The sequence below is a fragment of the Heterodontus francisci genome, chromosome 3 (assembly GCF_036365525.1).
Source record: "Heterodontus francisci isolate sHetFra1 chromosome 3, sHetFra1.hap1, whole genome shotgun sequence".
Classification (NCBI taxonomy): Eukaryota; Metazoa; Chordata; class Chondrichthyes; order Heterodontiformes; family Heterodontidae; genus Heterodontus; species Heterodontus francisci.
Window position 1 is genome coordinate 137,341,598 of NC_090373.1, and position 23,359 is coordinate 137,364,956.

A 23,359-nucleotide genomic window follows, 5' to 3' on the forward strand; every position below is an offset into this window, starting at 1 on the left:
CAGGGGTAAGGGGTAGTGGCGGGGGTGGCTAGAAGAGATTACAGAGATAGTGATGGGTAAGGCCATGAAGAGATTTAAACATAAGAAGGAAAATTCTAAATCTGAAGTGCTGGGTGACCAAAAGCCAATGTAAGTCAGTAAGGGAAAGGGAATACTAAGTGAATGGGACTTCCTGCAGGATAGGATACAGGCAACATGCTGCCCATTGATTTATTCATAGATATCAAGTTTCTAAAATACTCAATCCTAACCTTCCTGGGAACGGTTAGAGTGGACAAGATTAGATACTTCTTTGATGCTGAATAGATGTGGAGAGGAAAAAAAAAATAAGTAAAGTGCTCATGATTTTCTAATTAGTTGCCTACTACATGTAAGTCCTGTTGGAGGCCTCAGAGAGTTCCATCCTATATCTCTGTGCGAATATAATAGTCTTGGCAAAGAGCCAACAAAGAAGTTGGCTCAATACTAATGCTGAAATTCAATACTTAGACAGTTCTAGATTCCATATTATAAAAGAAAATGTAGAAGCACTGGAGAAAATGCAAAAAAGATTCATAATGATGATACCAGAACTGTGAGGACATACTTATCAGCAAAGACTGAACACAACGGGGACTGTTTGCTCCAGAAAGGAGTAGGCCGACGGGTGACCTAATAGAGATCTTTAAAATGATGAATGAATTTGATAAGGTAGACATGAAGATGTTTCCACTTGTGGGGGAGACAGAAATCGGGACCATAAATATAAGATAGTCACCAGTAAATCCAATGAAGGATCCAGGAGAAACTTCTTAAGAATGTGCAACCGCTAGGAGTAGCTGAGGCGATTAGTGTAGATGCATTTAGAGGAAGCTAGATAAGCATGAGAGGGAGAAAGGAATAGAAGGATATGCTGACAGGGTTAGATCAAGAGGGATGGGAGGAGGCTTGTGTGGAGCAGAAATGGCATAGACCAGTTGGACTGAATGGCCTGTTTCTGTGTTGTACATTTTATGTAATTCTATTTGTATATTGGTTAGCAAAGGCCTGTACACTCCTTTGTCCCAGTCAGCAAACAGAATGGAGCCAAAACTGTAACTCATGTCTGCTGGGGCTGCATCATGCACCACAGATATTGATCTCAAACCGGGAGTACAATAATGTTCCTAAATGAGTAGAAACAGATTTTTTTTTTCAAATCCTTGCAGCCCTCTTATATTACTTACTTTTCCCTTAATTGTCTTACACTGAAGCACATTTGCCATATTCTCAATTGCTTCACATTCAGTAAGGGCGGCTGATGCTTAGAAAACAATGGTCAGCTAGTCCTGATGACTGTAATTGCTCTGATCAGGCGCACCAAACTAAAGGCTCCTTTGAAATGGGATTGTTTGTAAAACCTACTTCCCTTCACCCTGCCAAGAGTGGAATTCTGAAGTCCTGTTTGTTGTTGGAAGACAAAGTAGGGCCGTACAGCTGAGGGATCTCTTGTCGGCCCTTCTCGTGCCACAGGAACAATGTCACAGCTGTGTCTCATAATAAACACTCATTGTTCCCGATCCTATCGGCTTTTCTGGGTGGGTAGGATCTCGTGGCATCTCCTGGAGGCAAGTGGGTGGTGCAGGGCGACTGGCCAAGAACGTGACACAGCACTGCAGTGTCTGCGACTTTCCTTTCACAATGAACTTTGTGATTTCTCACAAAGAGATAGTTGTAACATATTGTTGGCCGTTTGTGGACGTTTTCCTTGAATGCCTGCTACTTTCCTCGACTCACATTTGGGTTTGTTTAGGATATTTTCAAATGTCTCAATGGCTCTTTTCTTCGCTAACTTCCTCAAGCATACATTTGTAAAATGGTGACTCACAAATATCTCTAACTAAACCAAACGACTCCAGCATCTGCCATGTTTCTCAATTTGTTTTGCTTCGTAATGGGACGCAGATGCAATCATGATAATTCTGAAAACTATTTCAAACCTTCCAGGCTAAATGTTCAAAATGACAGCCATTTTGAACCAGCTCTACTTTAGAAGCATTTTTAGTAACTGCATGTTACGACCAGGTGAGAAAGGGGTCTAGGGGTTCCCTCTCAGCCTTTGCTTGGTTTGACCGTAACAGGGTTTAATTTTTAAACCACCATGTTTTTAGCTCCCCCTCAGTGAATCCTTGTTCACTGCTCTCCAATTGTAAGGCAAAGAAATCAATCAGACAGGTTTTCTTAGATTTAAACAAGAAAGGTGTAAGTTTATTAACCTAAAACTCTAATTCAGTTAAAACTACTACGAATACGTGACATGACCATGCTAGCATGCATACACGATACACACACATGCAGATAGAGCCAAAGGTAGAAAGAATAAAGGGGAAAAGAACAATATCCAGGCTTGGGCTGATAAGTGGCAAGTAACATTCACGCCACACAAGTGCCAGCAATGACCATCTCCAACAAGAGAGAATCTAACCATCCCCCCTTGATATTCAATGGCATTATGATCACTTAATCCCCCACTATCAACGTCCGAGGGGTTACCATTGACCAGAAACTGAACTGGAGTAGCCATATAAATAATGTGGCTACAAGAACAGGTCAGAGGCTAGGAATCCTGCAGGGAGTAACTCACCTCCTGACTCCCCAAAGCCTGTCCACCATCTACAAAGCATAAGTCAGGAGTGTGATGGAATACTCTCTACTTGCCTGGATGGGTGAAGCTCCAACAACACTCAAAAAGCTCGTCCATCCAAGACAAAGCAGCCCGCTTGATTGGCACCCCATTCACAAACATTCACTCCCTTCACCACCAACGCACGGTGGCAGCAGTGTGTACCATCTACAAGATGCAGCAACGCACCAAGGCTCCTTAGACAGCACCTTCCAAACCCACAACCTCTACCAACTAGAAGGACAAGTGCAGAAAATGCATGGGAACACCACCACCTGGAAGTTCCCCTCCAAGCCACACACCAACCTGACTATATCGCCGTTCCTTCACTGTCGCTGGGTCAAAATCCTGGAACTTCCTTCCTAACAGCACTGTGGGTGTACCTACCTCACATGGCCTGCAGCGGTTCAAGAAGGTAGCTCACCACCACCTTCACAAGGGCAATTAGGAGTGGGCAATAAATGTTGCCTTGGCCAGCGATGCCCACATCCCATGAATGAATAAAAAAAATGTAGAGTCTTTGATTGTAGTTAAATCTTGCCGTTTCGTTGGGGCCCAGTGCATGCTTTCAAACTTGTTTCGATATAGGATTCTTCTTTCTTGAGGTTTAAGTGGCTTCAGTGGATTTGGAAATTCATGAGAGAGAGAGAGCCAGGGAGAGACATCTTCCTTCTCTGTTGTCTTCAAAGCAGTCTCTGTCTTCAAACTGTCCTGTGAGCACAGTTCAAAACCCTGGGCCAGCAGGCTAGTCATGTGACTAGTTGTTTTTTAACAAACTGCGTTTTTGTTGATTCCTTTCATCTTAGTAGACACCCACATTGGGGTGGGGGGGGGTGAGGTGCAGGGGGATGGGGGTGGGGGGAGGAAATGGAATGCTGGTTTGTTCCACCTTCAATGTCTGGTGATCAAAATTAATTTGGGTTAATTAGATCAGGGAGCAGTTCCATTGTCTTTTCCTCGGCAACAGTCTCTTAGAATGCAATTTTTTTCCAGCCACTGCAGATGTCTTTAAACAATTCATCTCTTCAGTCCAGCAACAGTTTAAAATTAATGTTTCATATGACAAAATTAATATGCCTCATTCATGGTAGGTGGGGTCTTCATGACAGCAGAATTGGTGTTTTGAAGCCAGCTCTGGCCTTAATACCCGATCTGGTTTAGCATCAATGCCTAGCAGAAACTGTTTCTCATCCATGCTAAAATTGTCGAGTACACTGTTAAATGCTCTCACTGTTCTCCCCACCACTCCTGAAGGCATTTTCCCCCAAAAATCCAAAAGAAAAAAACTAAAGTTTTAACAGAAATTAAATTTTTAAATATGTGTAAAATATAAAATTAAATTCAATGGAAAGGAAAATTGGACAGTGATGCCATCCTTTAATTGTCTCTATCCCTTTAAAATTACGCACAATTTACCAATGACGCCATGGGGCAAATTTTAACTCCCCAGGATGAATGGGAGAGGACTGGGGCATGGCAGGTGAGGTGATGGGGTTAAAATTTTTAAAATCAGAATCTCCAACCTGCATCCATTTATGGTTTTGATGGAGGCATTTTGAGGAGGGCAAGATCAACTAACCTGCTCTTCAGAGGCGGGTCCATCACTTTAATATGTTAATGAGGCCTTGTCCCTTAAATCATTACTAACTTTCAGGTTTAGTGGCTATGAGCCGGGTAAGCCCGGGCTTGGGAAGCCTGACAGCTGAAGCAAGGCGAGAAGGGCCAGGTTCAGTGGGTAAGTGCCTTTCCAGCACTGCTTGTAGATTGGGAGGAGCAGGAGTGCTTCCCTCAAATCCACAACCAACCTGCTTCCCTCCCCGCATTTGGACCCTCCACTGAGAGAGGCTTCCTGAAACTGAATGTGGAAAGGGACGGGGAGTTGCTGGGATCCAGCACATATGGAAAGGGTTTAAGAACATTGGAGTATCAGAGTTGTCAGTACTGAGGGAATCTGGAAGTTTTGGAGGACAGATGATTTTCAGCATTGTGAGAGGAAACCCAGGAGAATTGCATTCAAACTTCTCTTGGTATGTTTTGGGAGGCCCCAGAGCCCTACACCCTATTTCTATCCATTAGCCTCCTTCTGAACGCATCAGCACCCCCCTTTTGCACCATCAGATTCCATCCCCCATTTTCCCCATTGTCATCCAGTTGCTGTCTTTACATTCCACCCTTAAAGCAATTATGAATTTTGTTTCATGAAAATTACAGAATGAAAAATCTAGGGCTGTGGGTATACATCTTCCAGGTATGTGCTTTTGGCCTTTGCCAGCAATTCTTTAATTGCACTATTAGTGAGTTTTCTGACTCAGTCTTTAACAAACATGAATTTTCCTAAACAAACAAAAAATATCTGGCAAGGCAGTCAAAAGGATCATAATTTATGCAGTTTCTATCTAAAAAAATTCTGTTAACCTCAAAAATGATTCAGATTTTTAACTGAATTTTCCATAAACAACAATTCATTCTGTATAAACAATCTCTTTGTCCTCTTTTCTTTTATAGCCAACAGGTGCTGCCTCTCACCCAAAGGGGAGACAAACTGAAGAGAGGACAGTTGCGGGACAGTCGAGGCCTGCAGTATTTTTGTAAAGTCTGCTCCTCCTGGTTCCATAGAATTGTAAAGCCACCTTTTACTGGGTGGTCTCAAGTGATTCCTTCCAGTGGAGCCAGTAGAAGAAGACTCCACAACAATACTGTGGGCCTCTACTGGCCCGAAACAAGCATGCACGGCACATTCTCTGTTCATTTGATTACAATTTTCGGTTGGGGCCTGACAACAGGCATTAGGACCCCAAGTTGTACATTCAAGGCACCTAACACCCTGTGTCATCAAAGGACACCAGCTTCAAATTAAGCAGCTGGCGCACTTCAAGGAGAGAATGGATCCGGCAGAATGTAACATGAAATTCATCATTGAATCTTTTACCACAACCCCCCTCCCCCCACAAAAAAAAGACGCAGACACTTTCAGATTTTCTCCCAATATTTCTCAATGAATGGCATCACCTGCCTGAAATAAAGCTTTGAGAATTCAATCTCCAGCATCTTTTGAAGTATTTTGGAAAAAGCAAATAAATTCTCGAATCCTCAGAAGGTGAGGAAGCATATTCTTTTACCCTTCAATTCTGCTGATGCACAGATTACAGACTGGGAGATTTTGTAACTGCTCATGCTAAGAATGCACAGGTGTAGTTGAAAGCTCTCTCTCTCTCAAGCTATTGTGAGGCAAAAAATATATTGAAGTAAAAACTTAAATGAAATTACTGAAAGATACAAAAGACAATTCAATGGATAAATTTAATCGTATTATTGTGAAATATGTAATTTTTAAAATGTTCTGTAAAATCTTATTTTGACTAGTAATAATATCAATTTTTATTGGTTCATGGGATGTGGGCATCACTGGCTAGGACAGCATTTATTGCCCATCCCTAATTGGCCTTGAGAAGGTGGTGGTGAGCTGCCTTCTTGAACCACTGCAGTCCATGTGAGGTAGGTACACCCACAGTGCTGTTAGAAAGGGAGTTCCAGGATTTTGACCCAGCGACATTGAAGGAATTCAAAAATATAACAGTCAAAATTGTTTAGAAATGCATTTTGAATGATTTTATTAGTTCATCAATAAACCTCAATAGTGAAAGTCTCATATCTGGGTCTGTTGGAGACCAACTGATAGAGTTTTTTTGCCTGCCATCAATTCCATTATCATTGTATTATGTGACGAACAGGATGGTAGAAGGTGAATTAGATGGACCTTTGTCTTTTTCATCTAGCAATTCCAATGTTTAAACATAGGAAACATAGAAAATAGGAGCGGGAGTAGGCCATTCAGCCCCTTGAGCCTGCTCTACCATTCAACTAGATCATGATCGATCTTCTACCTCAACACCAGTTTCCCACAATATCCCCACATCCCTTGATATCTTTAATATCTAGAAATCTATCGATCCCTGTCCTGAGCATACTCAATGACTGAGCTTCCACAGCCCTGTGGGGTAGAGAATTCCAAAGATTCACCACCCTCTGAGTGAAGAAATTCCTTCTCATCTCAGTCCTAAATGGCATACCTCTTATTCTGAGACTGTGTCCCTGGTTCTGGAACCCCCAGCCAGGGGAAATATCCTTCCTGCATCAACCCTGTCAAGCCCTGTAAGAATTTTGTATGTTTCAATGAGATCACCTCTCATTCTTCTAAACTCTAGCGAATATAGGCACAGACTCCTTAATCTCTCCTCAGAGGGCAATCCCGCCATCCCAGGAATCAGTCAGTTTAGGTCTGGGTTTTCCATTATATAAGTATACATAGGAATTTTCAATGTTATAAACTAATTTATAAAGTGTGAGAAGATTGTGAAAACATAAAGTTTGGTCTGTGAACATGAAGTATAAAGATTTCTTCAGATTGGAAATGACTAGAAATAATGTTGAGTCAGCTGTACAACAAATCATGATCAAAGACAGGCAAGTTTGTAACAGATCTTCAACTTCATTCTCAACCTTCAACCTCAATTACTGCCTAACATATGAGGGGGCCATCAATTATTACTTAAATGATCCCCTCTGTTACAACCAGGTGAGAAAGAGGTCTAGGGTTCTCTTTCAGCCTTCATCTGGTCTTAATGTAACAGGGTTTAATTTTTAAACACACCGTGTTATTAGCTCCCTCTTGGTGAATCCTTGTTCACTGCTTTCCAATTATAAGGCAAAGAAACCAGCACAAACAGGCTTTCTTAGGTTTAAAGAAGAAAAGTTGAAATTTTATCAAACTTGAACTTAAACTCTAATTCGGTTAACACCTATGGATACATGACACGCCCCATGCAAGCATGCATACGCGATACACACATGCAAATAGAGACAGAAATGAGCAGAAGAAAAATAAAGTGGAAAAGTTTGAGGCACTATCTGAAGAGCTGTTGCTACGGTTTTTTGAGCTCATGTAGAGTCCTTGATTGTAGGTAGATCTTTGCTTTTTGTTGGGGCCCAGTATTCTTCTTAAATCTTGTTCGCTGTAGGAGACTTTTCTCTCTTGGGGTTCATGTGTCATCAGTGGATTCAGAGGCTTGTGAGAAAGAGATGGGAGCAGACAGCCAGGAGAAGCTGGGGCGAGCCAGCCATAAGAGATCTTCTCAGTCCAGGAGCATTCTGCTTTCTGCCCAAACTGTTTGTACAAATTCAAAAATCTCAGGTTGCCCAGCAGGTTAGTCATGTTACTAGCTAGTTTGACCATGTCCGTTTGTGTATTCAGCCATCTTAGCAGTCAACCTGGAATATGACCTCCCCCACCTTCAATGTCTGATGATCAAAAGTCCATTGTGGGTTGAATGTGTCAGGGAATGGCTACTTTGTCCTTCCAAACACCGTCTGGTTTTTTAAATTCATTCATGGGATGTGGGCATCGCTGTCCAGGCCAGCATTTATTGCCCATTCCTAATTGCCCTTGAGAAGGTGGTGGTGAGCTGTCAACTGAGTGGCTTGCTAGGCCATTTCAGAGGGCATGTAAGAGTCAACCACATTGCTGTGGGTCTGGAGTCACATGTAGGCCAGACCAGGTAAGGACAGCAGATTTCCTTCCCTAAAGGACATTAGTGAATATGTTAATATGCAAATGTCTTTCTAGCCAAGATCTGGCAATTTTTTTTAAAGCAAGTCCTTTCTTCACTTCAACAACAGTTTGAAATTTAATGCCCGTGTGGCAAAATTAATATGCCTCATGCTTGGCTGGTGGGAGCTTGCATGACACCTCTTATAAAAATGAGAAGGCATTAGATTGAATGTCTCTGAAACCTCCATATTATTGATGTGATGAATGTCTCGTGTTCCTTATAGACTGTTCACAGTATAATAAATTAACCATAAAACAACTGCAGACCAGTACTATGAAAGCAAAATGAGGTCTAAAATGTCAGACTTAAAGTGGATGCAAGCTTCTATTCATTGTTATCGTCTTGGTCATGATTGTGATTTTGAGATTCCCAAGGGAAATAAATGGGAACGGAATGGAGAAAAAGTTTGTAAACTTCAATGATTTCTTCACCTGAACAGGAAATTTCAGAAAGTGATGACAACATCCGTGTTTTGTTCTATTTGCCTGTTGTGTCCATCAGCACTATTGTGTTAGTTTGAACCCAAGAGGATTGTAAAAAGTGCTAATTGCCATATTGTAAAGATTCTTTAGCAATAGGAACCCTAATGTTGTTGCAACTTCTGCTTTCTGTATTATTGGTAAGTACTGTGGTCAGAACAGGAGAATATGTGGTAAATCATAGCCTTTGGGGAATTTCTAGAGTTAGATTGCACTATTAATAGGGGAAAGGCCATGGCGGTGATTTTAACTATACCCACCTGGTAGAAACACAGAGAGTGGGGAGTTAAAATCCCCTCAGGTCAATAACCCACCCTGGAGCTGCGGGATTTTCAATCCAGGCGGCAAGGACACCCACCCAAAGTCTGTTGGGTCCATTTTAATGTATGAATGATGATATTGGGACCTGACAGCAATTTCTACCAGGAGGTCTAAATAGGAAATGGCAGTGAGTTTCTCACACAGACTAATCCAGCAAGGAAGGGTACCAAAAGGCATGTTTGCATTTTTTTAAAGTTTCCTCATGGAACCAGGAGGAGCAGTACCCCAAAAAGAAATGTGAACCCTCCTCCTCACAGTGTGCCAGTTTTGTGGTGTGATCAAAATTTTTGGTCAGTGCCTTCAAATGAGGAAAAGAAACATTTTTATTAGAAGACACAATGAACTGATGTGCAAATGCTCCCTGAGGTAGAGTTGAGCTACTGGATGAAGGACTTGTGGAGTGCACCAGCTGGTAACCTGATCTGGCCAGCAGGAGGCCTGGTCCATTTTGAGGACGGGGTCTCAATAGCATGTTGCCGATGAGTTGCAAGCACCACATGGGCTAACTTACGCACCTGTGCAGTTTTCTTCTTTTCGACTGGAGATTGATGGAAAATTTGAAAAATGTTGACCTCTTTTTAAATAAACTTTTTTTTCTATCTGTCCAAGAACAGTGGGTGTAGTATGTCTGGGCTAAGGGAAGATTACTTCCACATGTTAATTCACCACAATTTAAAACAATGTTACACCTACTTAGTAGAAACAATGAGAAGACTTAAAGGTACCCACATCCTTTTTGAATGTAATATTTTAAAATTGGAATTAATCCAGCACATGTCCCAAAACTAATTGGTCCCATTCTCGTCCTAGATTAACTAGAGTGATGCAGGCCTATCATATTTATTGCTCGACGGTGGGTCGCCCAGGAAACAGGGATAGGCTGCAAGCGAATCAGAGCACACAGCTGCAGTCTCCACAGGCTTCCAGCTGGTGAAATTGCCAGGAGTAGCAGCAGCAATAATACGGCTCTGCGTGAAGTTTTTATTTGAATAATTAATTGATGGTAGAATCGAAATATTACTGTTTTTACTATCAATGTTGGTTGAGGTATGTAGGCATTTTTCAGGGAAAAAGATCATGATTGTTCATAGGTGGTTTGGCAGCCAGTTTAATCTGCAAATATAACACATCAATGGATTCGCTTTACTGCAGCGAGATGTTGCATGTCTTCTTTATTCAATAACACCCTCTTACTTTTCATAGAGTTGCAACTGATCCTAATTATTGGACTAGCAGAAGCTTAAAAAGTCACCAATATTAGTAATCATGAAGATTTCCGTAGGATATTATCCCTTCCCCAGCAACCCCTCCCCCCCCCCTTCCCAAGGTAAAATAATTGGCAAATTAGGAAAGGAAATATTAATTAAGTTTCTGAATAGGCCACAGCATCAATCAATAAACTGATACATAGGCCAGAATTTTATGCCCTCCCAAAGAGCAGGAAGGTGGCGGAGGGAAGGGGGGGGGTCGATGGGGTGGTCTTAAAATGGAGAGGGAGGCTTGGGGGCCCTTCCCGACCCACTCCCGCCTCCACCCTCACTTTACACATGTTTGCGGCAGTGAAAAATGGCCCATCCACCCCAGGCCAATCAAGGCCCTTGAGTGGCTACCTAATGGCCACTTAAGGGCCTCCGCCCGTCACCACGGGGATTTTACCCTTGGCTGGTCGGGCGGCACAGGCCCAAGAGAAGCTGCCTGATAAAAGCAGGCAGATTTCTGATGGCCTGGGTGGGGGAGGCCCTCATGATCAGGCCACTCCCGCTGCCCCAACCACACCCAACACTCCCCCCCACCCATCCCCCCAGTCGACCACCCTTGCCTCGCCTGGGCCTGACCGATCACCCCCGGTGAGGCAACAAAAACATACCTTTGTTCCCGAGCTCCCCAATGTCTTCTTTCCGATGGCTGGGTTGCAGTCCTGGCAGTGGCCACTGCTCCTGGTTGCGCTGCTGGGACTCAGAGCTGCTGGCCCGCTGATTGGCCGGTAGATCCATTAGGCGGGACTTCCTGCCTCAATGAGGTGTAAGTCCCGCCTCACTCCAATTAACGGCCTGGGGACCGCAAAATGCAGTCTGGATCCCCAGGCCAGGCGGAGGTGGGTTTGCCACCAACTTTGCATTTATGGCACAGAAGGAGGCCATTCAAAACCATCGAGTCAATGCAGGCTCTCCAAGGAGCTATGCTGTCAGTCCCACTCCCCGGCTCGATCCCCATAGCCCTGCAAGTATATACTATGACTAGCTGTCAGCCTTGGCTCAGTGGTAACACTCTTACCTCTGAGTCAGAAGGTCCTGCTTTCAGACCCCACTCCAGAGACTTGAGCACAGAATCTAAGCTGACACCCCAGTCCAGTATCGAGGGAGTGCTGCACTGTCAGAGATGCTGTTGTTCAGATGACATATAAAATTGAGGCCTAACATTTCCTCTCAGATACATGCAAAATATCCATAGAAACAGAACATTTCCAACATACACTAAGGCTGTTTGGCCCATTGTGTCTGTGCCAGCTGAAAAAGAGCTATCCAGCCTAATCCTGCTTTCCTGCTCTTGGTCCACAGCCCTGTGCCTATCCAGGTAATCTTTAAATGTGATGAGAGTTTCAGCCTCTATCACTTTTTCAGGCAGTGAGTTCCTGACTCCCCCACCCCTGACGGGTGAAAACTCCCTTCTAATCTTTCTAATTACAATAAATCTGTGCTCCTTGGTTATTGATCTCTCTGCTAAGGGAAATAGATCCTCCTATCCACTCTATATAGACCCATCATCATTTTATACACCTCAATTAAATCTCTCCTCAGCCTACTGTGTTCCCAAGAAAACAACCCCAGCCTATCCAATCTTCCCTCATGTTTAAAATCCTTCATTCCTGGCAACATCCTCATAAATCTCCTCTGTACTCTTTCTAGTGCTATCACATCCTTCCTGTAATGTGGTTACCAGAACTGTATGCACTACTCTAGTTTCAGTCTAACTCGCATTTTATGTATTTCTAGCCAAACCTCCCTGTTTTTATACTCTAGGTCTCAGCCAATAAAGGAAAGTATCCTGTATGCCTTCTTAACCACCGTATCTTCTTGTCCAGTTACCTTCAGGGATCTGTGCACATGTACTCCAAAGTCCCTCTTCCTCTACACTTCTCTGTGTGTTATCATGTATTGTGTATTCCCTGGCATGTTTTCCTGTTGTATGATTGCCTTTAAGAGTGATGGCCCTTTAAGAACTTAGTACGCTAATGAGCTAAGTATTAGGATGTAGTCATGTGACTCAAAGCCAAAGTCACTCTACAACTGTAACCCCTTTCTCTGCACTGTATGTAATAGTTTAGCTGGAATAAACCCGTTTGAGATCTTTAACATAACTGGACTCCAGGCATCTCATTTATCTTGCATCAGATAACCCATTACATTTCCCTCCCCAAATGCATTACCTCACACTTCTCCCGATTGAATTCCGTTTGTCACTTTTCTGCCCACCTGACCAGTCCATTAATATCTTTCTGTAGACTACAGGTTTCTTCCTCACTATCAACCATACAGAACATTTCCGTATCATCTGCAAATTTCTTAATCATGGCCCCTACATTTAAGTGTAAATTATTGATATATACCACGAACAGCAAGGGACCTAGTACTGAGCCATGTGGAACCCCACTGGAACCAGCCTTCCAGTCACAAAAACGTCTGTCCAATATTACCCTCTGTGACCCGCCACTGAGCCAATTTTGGAGCCAACTTTTCTGCTTTCCGTTGGATCCAATGAGCTTTTAATTTTCTGACCGGTCTGCCATGTGGAACCTTGATGAAATACATGTAGACTATATCAAACGTGCTACCCTCATCCTTGTTAGCTCCTCAAGGCCATGCCACTATTCCAAGAGGAGAAGGGAAGTTCTCTTGGTTACAATTTATCCCTCAATTAACATAACTAAAAAAGCAAATTATCTGATCATTTGTTCATTGCAATTGGTAAGACCTTGCTCTGTACAAATTGCTGCTGTATTTTTCACATTACAACAATGACCACACATCAAAACTACTTACTTCATTGTCTGTGAAGTGCTTTAGGACATCCTGAGGCCACAAAAGGTGATATATAAATGCAAGTCCTTTTCTTCCTAGTCCAAAAAGAATTGTTTAGGTGAAGTAAAAACTTGTGACATGGAATGCACAGGTCAAATTATAGTAAAGCTGACCAAGTAACTTGATTTATTAATAGTGCAACTTAGAACGGTTAAAATTTATTAGGCTCCAGATTGACTTGTATTTACTGGGCCACTATTTCAGTGCAACAACCTTTTCAGTAGTGGGTTCTGGGTGGGATCTATTTCTGCCAGGTTTCTGCCTGGTGCTGCCACATCTGGTTGGAGGCATTCCTGGAGGTTTAAACATGTGACATGATCATAGGACAACTGACCATGCAATGCATGATCATGTGACATCAGAACACACGATCAAATATTTAACCTTTGAAATGAGGTTTAGTCTCTGCTTCAGTGGCCACATGTGCTAAAGGATCCCACAGTTTATTAGCCTGCAGTTCCAGAACCTTTCCCCTTTCCCGAATTCCCCAGTCACCAATCAATGAAATAATTTTATACTCTTTATCCACACTTAGGTAACCAAGTATCACACTGGTTTAACTAGCTGCTCTATTTTCAGTGCCGTCCCCACTCTCCACATTAGCTGTTTCTGTTCTGTGGATCTCTCCCTGTTCGCATTATTTATTCTCCCACTTCCCTATCCACATTCCCCGGTCTCCCTCTCCCCTCATGCACCATTCCCCAGTCTCCCTCTTCCCTGTCCGTCATTTCCCCATCTCCTTCTCCCCTATCCGCATTCCCCGGTCTCCCTATCCTCCATTTGCCATTCCCTGGACTCCATCTCCCCTCGTGCACCATTCCCCAGACTCCCTCTTTCCTGTCCACCATTCCCTGGTCTCCCTCGCTCCATCCCCCAGTCTCCCTCTCCCCATCTGCCATTCCCCAGTCTCCCTCTTCCCATCCGCCATTCCCCAGTCTCCCTCCTCCCATCCACTATTCCCCAGCCTCCCTCTCCTCCATCCATCATTCCCCAGTCTCCCTCTCCCCATCCACCATTCCCCAGTCTCCCTCTCCTCCATCCGCCATTCCCCAGTCTCCCTCTCCCCATCCACTATTTCTCAATTTCCATCTCTTCCCGGCCCCCATTTTAAAGCACTCCCCCTCCATTCCCTGCCGGACCTTGCACTGGCTGTGCCTCCCTGTGGGGGATGGTACTGAGTAGCACTGGGTGATGAAGCTTCGTTGAAAACACTGGGAAATGATTCTGTTCAAAATAATGCAGTTTAACCTCATTCTGATTCCCTGCCCCAAGCCATCAGTTAGTTGCTATTTACAATACGTCACTACTACTGAAGGCAGCGCTCAGGATAGGATCTCCCCAATTCCAGGAACTGCTAGCTATTTAGAGAGTGTGGGAATGCCATTTCTGTCCTGTAATGGTAACAGTGTAATCTACATACAGGTTCTCCCCGAAATCCACCCACTGATTCTGCAGGTGGCTATTTTAAATTAATGTAAATGAGAGAGTTTGGCACCAAAATCCCAGACGTTAAGATTGGAATGCAATAGGGGTAGGTGCGAATGTTATATACCTGGACCAGTGGGAGTGATTTACGGTGGAGTCTGCTGCCTGAAGGTTAAGAGAGATTGCTGGAGTTACAAAACAGCTTTTAAACTGTTTTGTTTTTGCCTTGCAATTGTATTGTACTGGACTTGATTCTGATCACTTGGGGGCTTATGAGACCACTGGGATATTTTTGGCGCCACACACAGTAAAAATCTGAGGGCAATCCCAAATGTTTGTAATTTTAATTGAGGAGGAGAAGTACAAGACAGAGAAAAGCACTGTTAGGCAGAATATGAGGAGGATAGACCCCATAAGATATTCCCCATCCTCCACTCCTCAAAAAAGTTAAAGGCAACCCTATAAACATACTGGGGTAGTCCTTGACTTTGTGTGATAGTGTAAAACGAATACTGGAGAATCGGCAGCACATATGATGTCAATAGTAGTAAAAATTGACTTTTTTAAATTTGCCGTTCATGGGATGTGGGTGTCGCTCTCTCACACACCCCCTCTCTTTCTCTCCCTCACTCGCCCCCTCTCTCTCTCTCTCTCTCACTCGCCCCCTCTCTCTCTCTCCCGTTTATTGCCCATCCCTAATTGCCCTTGAGAAGGTGGTGGTGAGCTGCCTTCTTGAACTGCTGCAGTCCTTAGGGTGTAGGTACACGCACAGAGCTGTTAGGAAGGGAGTTCCAGGATTTTGACCCAGCGACAGTGAAGGAACGCGATATAGTTCCAAGTCAGCGGTGGTGTATGGCTTGGAGGGGAACTTGCAGATGGTGGTGTTCCCTTACATCTGCTACCCTCGTCCTTCTAGGTGGTAGAGTTCGTGGGTTTGGCAGGTGCTGTCTAAGGAGCCTTGGTACATTGCTGCAGTGCATCTTGTAGATGGTACACACTGCTGCCACTGTGTGTCTGTGGTGCAGGGAGTGAATGTTGAAGATGGTGGATGGGGTGCCATTCAAGTGGGCTGCTTTGTCCTGGATGGTGTCGCGCTTCTTGAGTGTTGTTGGAGCTGCACCCATCCAGGCAAGTGGAGAGTATTCCATCACACTCCTGACTTGTGACTTGTAGATTGTGTTCAAGCGCTGGGGAGTCAGGAGGTGAGTTACTCGCCACAGAATTCCCAGCCTCTGACCTGCTCTTGTAACCACAGCATTTATGTGGCTGGTCCAGTTCAGTTTCTGGTTAATGTTGACCCCTCGGATGTTGATAGTGAGGGAATCAGTGATGGTAATGCCACTGAACATCAAGGGGAGATATTTAGGTTCGCTCCTGTTTGAGATGGTCATTGCCTGGCACTTGTGTGGTGCGAATGTTACTTGCCACTTATCAGCCCAAGCCTGGAAGTTGTCCAGGTCTTGCTGCATATAAAGCTATAGTGATTGGGGATTCTATCTAAAGGGGTACAGATAGGTATTTCTGTGGCTGCAAACGTGACTCCAAGATGGTATGTTGCCTCCCTGTTGCTAGGATCAAAGATGTCACAGAGCGATTGAAGAACATTCTGAAGGGGGAGGGTGAACAGTTAGAGGTTGTGGTACACATTGGTACCAACGACATAGGTAGAAAGAGGGATGAGGTCCTGCGACAAGACTTTAGGGAGCTAGGTAGCTGATTAAAAAGCAGGATCTCGAAGGTTGTAATCTCTGGATTACTCCCGGTGCCACATGCTAGTGAGTATAGGAATAGGAGGATAGAGCAGATGAATGTGTGGCTGAGGAGGTGGTGCAGGAGGGAAGGCTTTAGTTTCCTGGATCACTGGGTCTGTTTCTGGCAAAGGTGGGACCTGTACAGGTTGGACGGGTTGCACCTGAACCGGAACGGGACCAACATCCTTTCTGGGAGGTTTGCTAGTACTGTTGGGGGGGTTTAAACTAATTAACGCAAAGAGTCTTACTAGTAAGGCAGATGAATTGAGGGCATTGATTAACACATAGGAATATGATATTATTGCTATCACAGAGACATGGTTGAGGGAAGGGCAGGACTGTCAGCTCAATATTCCAGGGTATAGAATCTTCTGGCTTAACAGGGGAGGGTGCAAAAGTGGAGGTGGCATTGCACTGTTGATCAAGGAGTCAATTACTGCAGTCAGGAGGGATGATATCTTAGAAGGTTCCTCAAATTAGACCATATGGGGAGAACTTAAAAACAAAAAGGGGGAAACACTTGGCTGGGAGTGTACTACAGGCCTCCAAAAGGTCAGGGAGAGATAGAAGAGCAGATATGTAGGCAAATCCCAGAGAGGTATAAAAATAATAATAGTATGGGATTTCAACTTCCCCAAGTTGAAGTTGGAAGTATTAGCTTCTTTATCAAGCTTAAAAGTAGACAAATCCCTAGGCCCAGATGAGATGTATCACAGGGAAGGGAGGAGATAGCAGGGGTTCTGTCACAAATTTTCAAATTCTCTCTGGTCACAGGTGAGGTACCAGAGGACTGGAGGACAGCGAATGTGGTACCATTATTCAAGAAGGGTAGTAGGGATAAACCAGGTAATTACAGGCCAGTGAGTCTAACATCAGTGGTAGCGAAACTATTGGAAAAAATTCTGAGGGACAGGATTAATCTCCACTTGGAGAGGCAGCTATTATTCAGGGATAGTCAGCATGGCTTTGTCAGGGGAAGATTGTGCCTAACAAACTTAAATGAATTTTTCAAAGAGGTGACTAGATGTGTGGATGAGGCACAAGGGATCTAACTAGTATCTGTCAAGTCACAGGGGCACTTTTTAGGACAGCTTGTGAATTCAACCACCTTGGCATGATTACACATTTTCAGAGGGATCTGGCCATCTAGGCTATCAAGTTGCTGCCTTTCCCAAAGTGCAGGTTACAGTAGATGATGCGCACATAGGGCTGGATTTTAATGACCCCCCGGACATCGGGTTTTGTGGGAGGGGGCCAAAAAATGCCTCCGGGAGAGGGTTGCCATGCATGCATGGGATTGGGGGTTGTGTATTGCGATGGATAGAAAATTGGTTGGCAGACAGGAAACAAAGAGTAGGAATAAATGGTTTTTTTCCCAATGGCAGGCAGTGACTAGTGGGGTACCGCAGGGATCGGTGCTAGGACCCCAGCTATTTACAATATATACTAATGATTTAGATGAGGGAACTAAATGTAATATCTCCAAATTTGCAGATGACTCAAAACGGGGTGGGAGGGTGAGTTGTGAGGAGGATGCAGAGAAGCTTCAGGGTGATTTGAAGTTAAATGAGTGGGAAAATGCATGGCAGATGCAGTATAATGTGGATAAATGAGGTTATCCACTTTGGTAGCAAAAACAGGAAGGCAGATTATTATCTGAATGGCTATAAACTGAGAGAGGGGAATGTGCAATGAGACCTGGGTGTTCTCGTACACCAGTCGTTGAAGATAAGCATGTAGGTGCAACAGGAGGTAAAAAAGGCAAATGGTATGTTGGCCTTTATAGCGAGAGGATTCGAGTACAGGAGCAGGGATGTCTTGCTGCAATTATACAGGGCCTTGGTGAGGCCACACCTGGAATATTATGTGCAGTTTTGGTCTCCTTATCTGAGGAAGGATGTTCTTTCTATAGAGGGAGCGCAGCGAAGGTTTACCAGACTGATTCCTGGGATGACGGGATTGATGTATGAGGAGAGATTGAGTCAGTTAGGATTATATTCGCTGGAGTTCAGAAGACTGAGGGGGGATCTCATAGAAACCTATAAAATTCTAACAGGACTTGACAGGGTAGATGCAGGAAGGCTGTTCCCGATGGTGGGGGAGTCCAGAACCAGGGGTCATAGTCTAAGGATACGGGGTAAACCTTTCAGGACTGAGATGAGGAGAAATTACTTGACCCAGAGAGTGGTGAGCCTGTGGAATTCGCAACCACAGAAAGCATTTTGGCCAAAAGATTGTATGTTTTCAAGAAGGAGTTAGATATCACTCTTGGAGTGAAAGGGATCAAAGGATATAGGGAGAAAGCGGGAACAGGTTACTGAGTTGGATGATCAGCCCTGATCATAATGAATGGCGGAGCAGGCTCAAAGGGCCGAATGGCCTACTCCTGCTCCTATTTTCTATGTTTCTATGTTTCTATCCTGACGCCAGGAGGGCCTGGCCCGATATTACCGGCAGCAGCGAGGCCTCGTGGCAGCACTCCCCACTGCTTGGTGAAGGGACCCCAATTTGAATATTTAAATAAATTAAAATGATTGATTTAATTAAGCTCATGTCACCGCCTGATGTCCTACTGCAATCTTCAACCCAGCGGCTGGCACTCCAGCGCCTATGGATCCCCATCCGGGGAAACGAGACGCAACACTGGTGGGGACGGGGGGTGGGGGTGGAAGTAAGTTTATCAGTGCGGGGTGGGGGGGTGGGTGGGGAATGGGGTCAATTAGCATCATGGGTGTAGGGGATGATGGGAAGGGTTGTAGCTGAAGGTTTGTGCAGTTTGGGGGGTGGGGAAGGTCAGATGGTAAAGTAAGTGTTTTTTTGGAGGGGAAAGGGCAAATAATTAATTTAATTGTGATGGGGGGGATGGGAGAGGGGCAAAAGAGATGTATTTATTTCAATTCAATTTACCTTTAAATATTTAAATTAGCCGGTAAGGCTGTCAGTCCTTTAAAAATGGCGTCAGCCCCTCTGCACAGGCCGCTGACGTCATTGCGGGGGACAGACAGCCCACCCCCTCCACGTGATCCGGGTGGGTGTAGCCCGCCCCGGGGATGCGAATGAGCCACCACATGGACGATTACGGCGGCTCTCTGGCATGTGGTCCATGCTGAGGGGCCACCATTTTTTCATCTCGCCGCCGATCTTGGTGCCAAGATTATAAAAACTAGCCCATAATATTGCAAGCTCCCGACATCAACTTCCTCAACTTCCTTAAGAAAAAGCGGTCGCACTCACTGGATGTCCAGTTTATGTACAACTGGATTTCATGATTACTAAAAGCTGGCATGCTGCATTTGTCCTGGAGTATTCTTCCCACCCCAAGTTTTTCTGGGAAGACAGTCCAGCGATACAGCAGTCTCTCTCTTTTTTTCTTTGTTGCACTTTAACCAGGAGTGTCTGAAGGTTGGCCTTAGCAAAATTTTTTGCTCTTTATTTGGGCCTCCTTCCAATTTGCTGCATTTTCCTTCCGCAGCTGCAGCCGCTTTATTGTAAAGGCAGGGCTGCATTAACGCACAGGCCTCCGGGACCCATGTCCAGAGACCCTGGCCAACAAGGGGGCACCCACCAGGGGCCCTGCCAACATAGCTCAGCAGTCACTGTGGGATTTTGTGTGGGGGTCTCTGCAGGATATAATCATTGGGTGGTATTGCCATCTCCAGGGAGCAAATGGTCTGGTAGACTTTCAGGGCGATAGTAATGTGTCAGAAGTTTCATTAAAAATACAATGCAATCATTAAACTTACTGTGCATTGCAATAGCCTAACAATTTTATCAGTATGCTGACTGATCTGTTGCTCAGAAAAATAATTTTAAAAGCTAATTTTCTGGAACTGTATCTCTCGTTCTTCCTTTTTCATAGAATCATCGAATGATACAGCTCAGAAAGAGGCCATTCAGCCTTTATATTTCCCTGTCTATCCCTGCATTCAAACTCGAATCATTTCCTGATGCTTTCTCTCAGTCTTTCTGTATGTGTGTGTCTCTTTGTCTCTGTCTCCTCTCTTTTCTGTATGTCTCACACGTCTTGCTCTACCAATGTACTCAAATTCTTGACCGTGTAATAGCCCATGCAAAGCATTATCTATTTATGGCTATTCCTGAGGAAAGTCCGCAGGGAGATGATATCAAAGCAAGTGCATTCAAACATTTCAGTCACCGTGTGATTTAGGAAGACACTTAGGACAAGCTAACTCTGAGTTGTGATATGGCATGTGGTATGGTGAGAATAGGAAAAGAATATGAGATGGCTTACTGAACATGAAAAGAAATATTTCAAATTCGAAAACATTAACCTGGGTACATGTGCTGGATTTCTGAATGTGCTTTTCCACTGCTGACTCACAACCTCTTTCCACTGCCAAGACCTACAGTCAATCTGTTTTACAGCTACTAAAGATAGCACACACTTTTCTACTTTATCAGTGGCACACCCTTGTGCAATGAACCTTGATACTTTGCTCCAAATTACAATAATTGAGACTTTTAACTGTTAATGGAATCTTTTTTGAAAAAAGGTTCTTTTCCCATAATCTAAGGAAAACTGTAGCAAAAGAGAAATGAGAGCGGCATTGTCATATATTGTTAATTGTATTTTTCTATACTACACTTTCAATTAATGTGAAATACACTGATATGTGATTAGATATTCAATATTTTCTTTTGCTAATGGCTTTCTGATCTGACTGAATGATACTGAACTCTACATATGTCCACATTCATTGTTTGTATCGATGTTTACAGCCTCAGAAATACAGTGTCCAGTATCAGATACACAGACAGTGAAGTGTCATCCAGCATGTAACCCTTAACATCTGATACACCATGTTAGTTTTCAAAATACATTAATTTTGCCCATTGATGCTAAATTTTCGAGATCAAGTCACAGCATAGTGAGATGAAGAGTAACATTCCTTTAATGGAGATGTTTTCCTCTGTATGCAAAGTTTAGTAAATAGTAAACACATTTATAAATAGGGTGTTACGATCTCATTATGCTGAGCACAATATTGCAGTGGTTGTTACTGGATTAGTAATCCAGAGGCCTGGGCAAATACAGCAGAGAAGCAGGGTTTAAATCCCACCATTTTCTTGACTGAATACAGTTTTTTTTTAAATCTGGAAATTAGAAGCAGGTATCAGTAAAAGTTCAACCATATAGCTATTAGATTATCAGAAAAATACAACTAATTCACTAACGTTCCTAGCCAATCTGGCCTATTTGTGACTCCAGCTTCTGTAAATTTGAGCTCATCCAATACTCTGCTGTTCATATCCTAAATTGCACCATCACCCCTGAGCTCACCGACATACACTGGTTTACTTTCAGGCAACAGCTCGAGTAAAAATTTCCATCCTTGTTTTCAAATTCCACTACGACCTCTCCCCTCCCTCTCTCTGTAATCTCCTCCAGCCCTCGAAATCACTGTGCTGCTCTAATTCTGGCTTCTTGCAGATCTGCAATTTTCATCGCTCCACCACTGCTGACCCTGCCATCAGCTGCCAATTCCCTCAGCTCTGGAATTCACTCATTAAACCTCACTTCCTCTCTATCTCTCTCTCCTTTAAGATGCCCCTTAAAACCTATTTTGACCAAGCTTTTGATCATCTGTCCTCATATCCCTTTATGTAGTTCAATGTCAAATTCTGTTTGATAATGCTCCTGTAAAGCAACTAGAGGATATGCAATAAATGCTGGTCCTGTCAGTGGCACCCGCATCCTGAGAATGAATTAAAAAATAACACAACACTGGTCTGTAAGGTTCAGTACTACATCAGGAAAACTTTCACCAATGTTTTTTCACCACAACTTCAAAACAGCATGTGTGTGAGATATCTCATTTAAAACCATAGAAGTTTAGAACTAGAGATATTTATGGCAGAATTTTATGGGCCCCCTTAAGGCGGGGTCAGAGGCAGGGGCGGAGGCCAAGCAATTTTCCTGTTAACGGGATAGGCTGTACACGACCTTCCCGCCCAGAGGCCAAGACCCTTAAGTAGCTTATTAACAGCCATTTCAGGGTCTCTTGCCTCTCACTGCTGGGATTTAACCCAACTAGAGTATATGCAATAAATGCTGGTCCTGTCAGTGACACCCACATGTCGCTGGGGAGGAGCCTCCGCCACATGGAGAGGGCACCTTGTAAAATGAGGCACACTCTTTGTGGGTTTGGGGGGGCGCCCTCCTCCATGGGAAATCTGTGGCCCACAGAGGGCCCTGGCTGGGAAACAATGCACTTCCCAGGACCCCCTCCCTTTAGACTTTATAACCCTCCTCTCACCACCCCCTCCACCACCCTCTCGCCCCGCCCCGCCGGAGCCTTCTGGCCTAGCACCACGTCACTTACCTGAGGTCCAGGATTCCAGCGCTGGGCCTGGGTCCAAGGCCTCTGCAGTACTGGCAGTGGCCACCACTCGCAGTGGAACTACCGATACAGGTGATCTGCCGGCCCTGTGATTGGCTGGCAGCTCTTGGAGGCGGGATCCCCGTCTTTAAAGGGATGGAGATCCTGGCGCTGGAAACTTTGCCTCCGGAACAACAGAGGGTCGCTCTGTGGTGGCGCGAAAAAGCCAAGGTGGGGTTCCACCTACCGTTTTGGCCTGGCGCGGAAGCCCCATCTCCGCCACAAATTCCAGCCCATATAGTGCAGAAGCCAGCATTTAGCTCATTGTGTCAGTGCCAGCTCCTTTCACGAGCAATTCAAAACTAATCGCACTGCTTTGCTTTCTCCCCTTAGCCCTCTATCTTCCCAGAAGTGAACTGAGACCGGCCAACCTGATTTCACACAGGACCCTTACAGCCAGAAAAGAATATGGGTTGAAGTCTTAGAGGTGAAAGAATAGAATTCTAGACCATTTCCTAGGAGCTCAGCATTTGTACTGAATGATAGACTATAATGGATAATCTAGAACTGTAGAAAAACATAAATTGAAGAAGTTGCAAATCCTGAACCAGAGGCCTGGTAGCATATTCTGAGGGGTGTGTTTTGCCTTCTAAGGAGGATAGGTGCACTGAAATTTGTATATATAAATATAAGAGATGAACAACAGCAAGTAA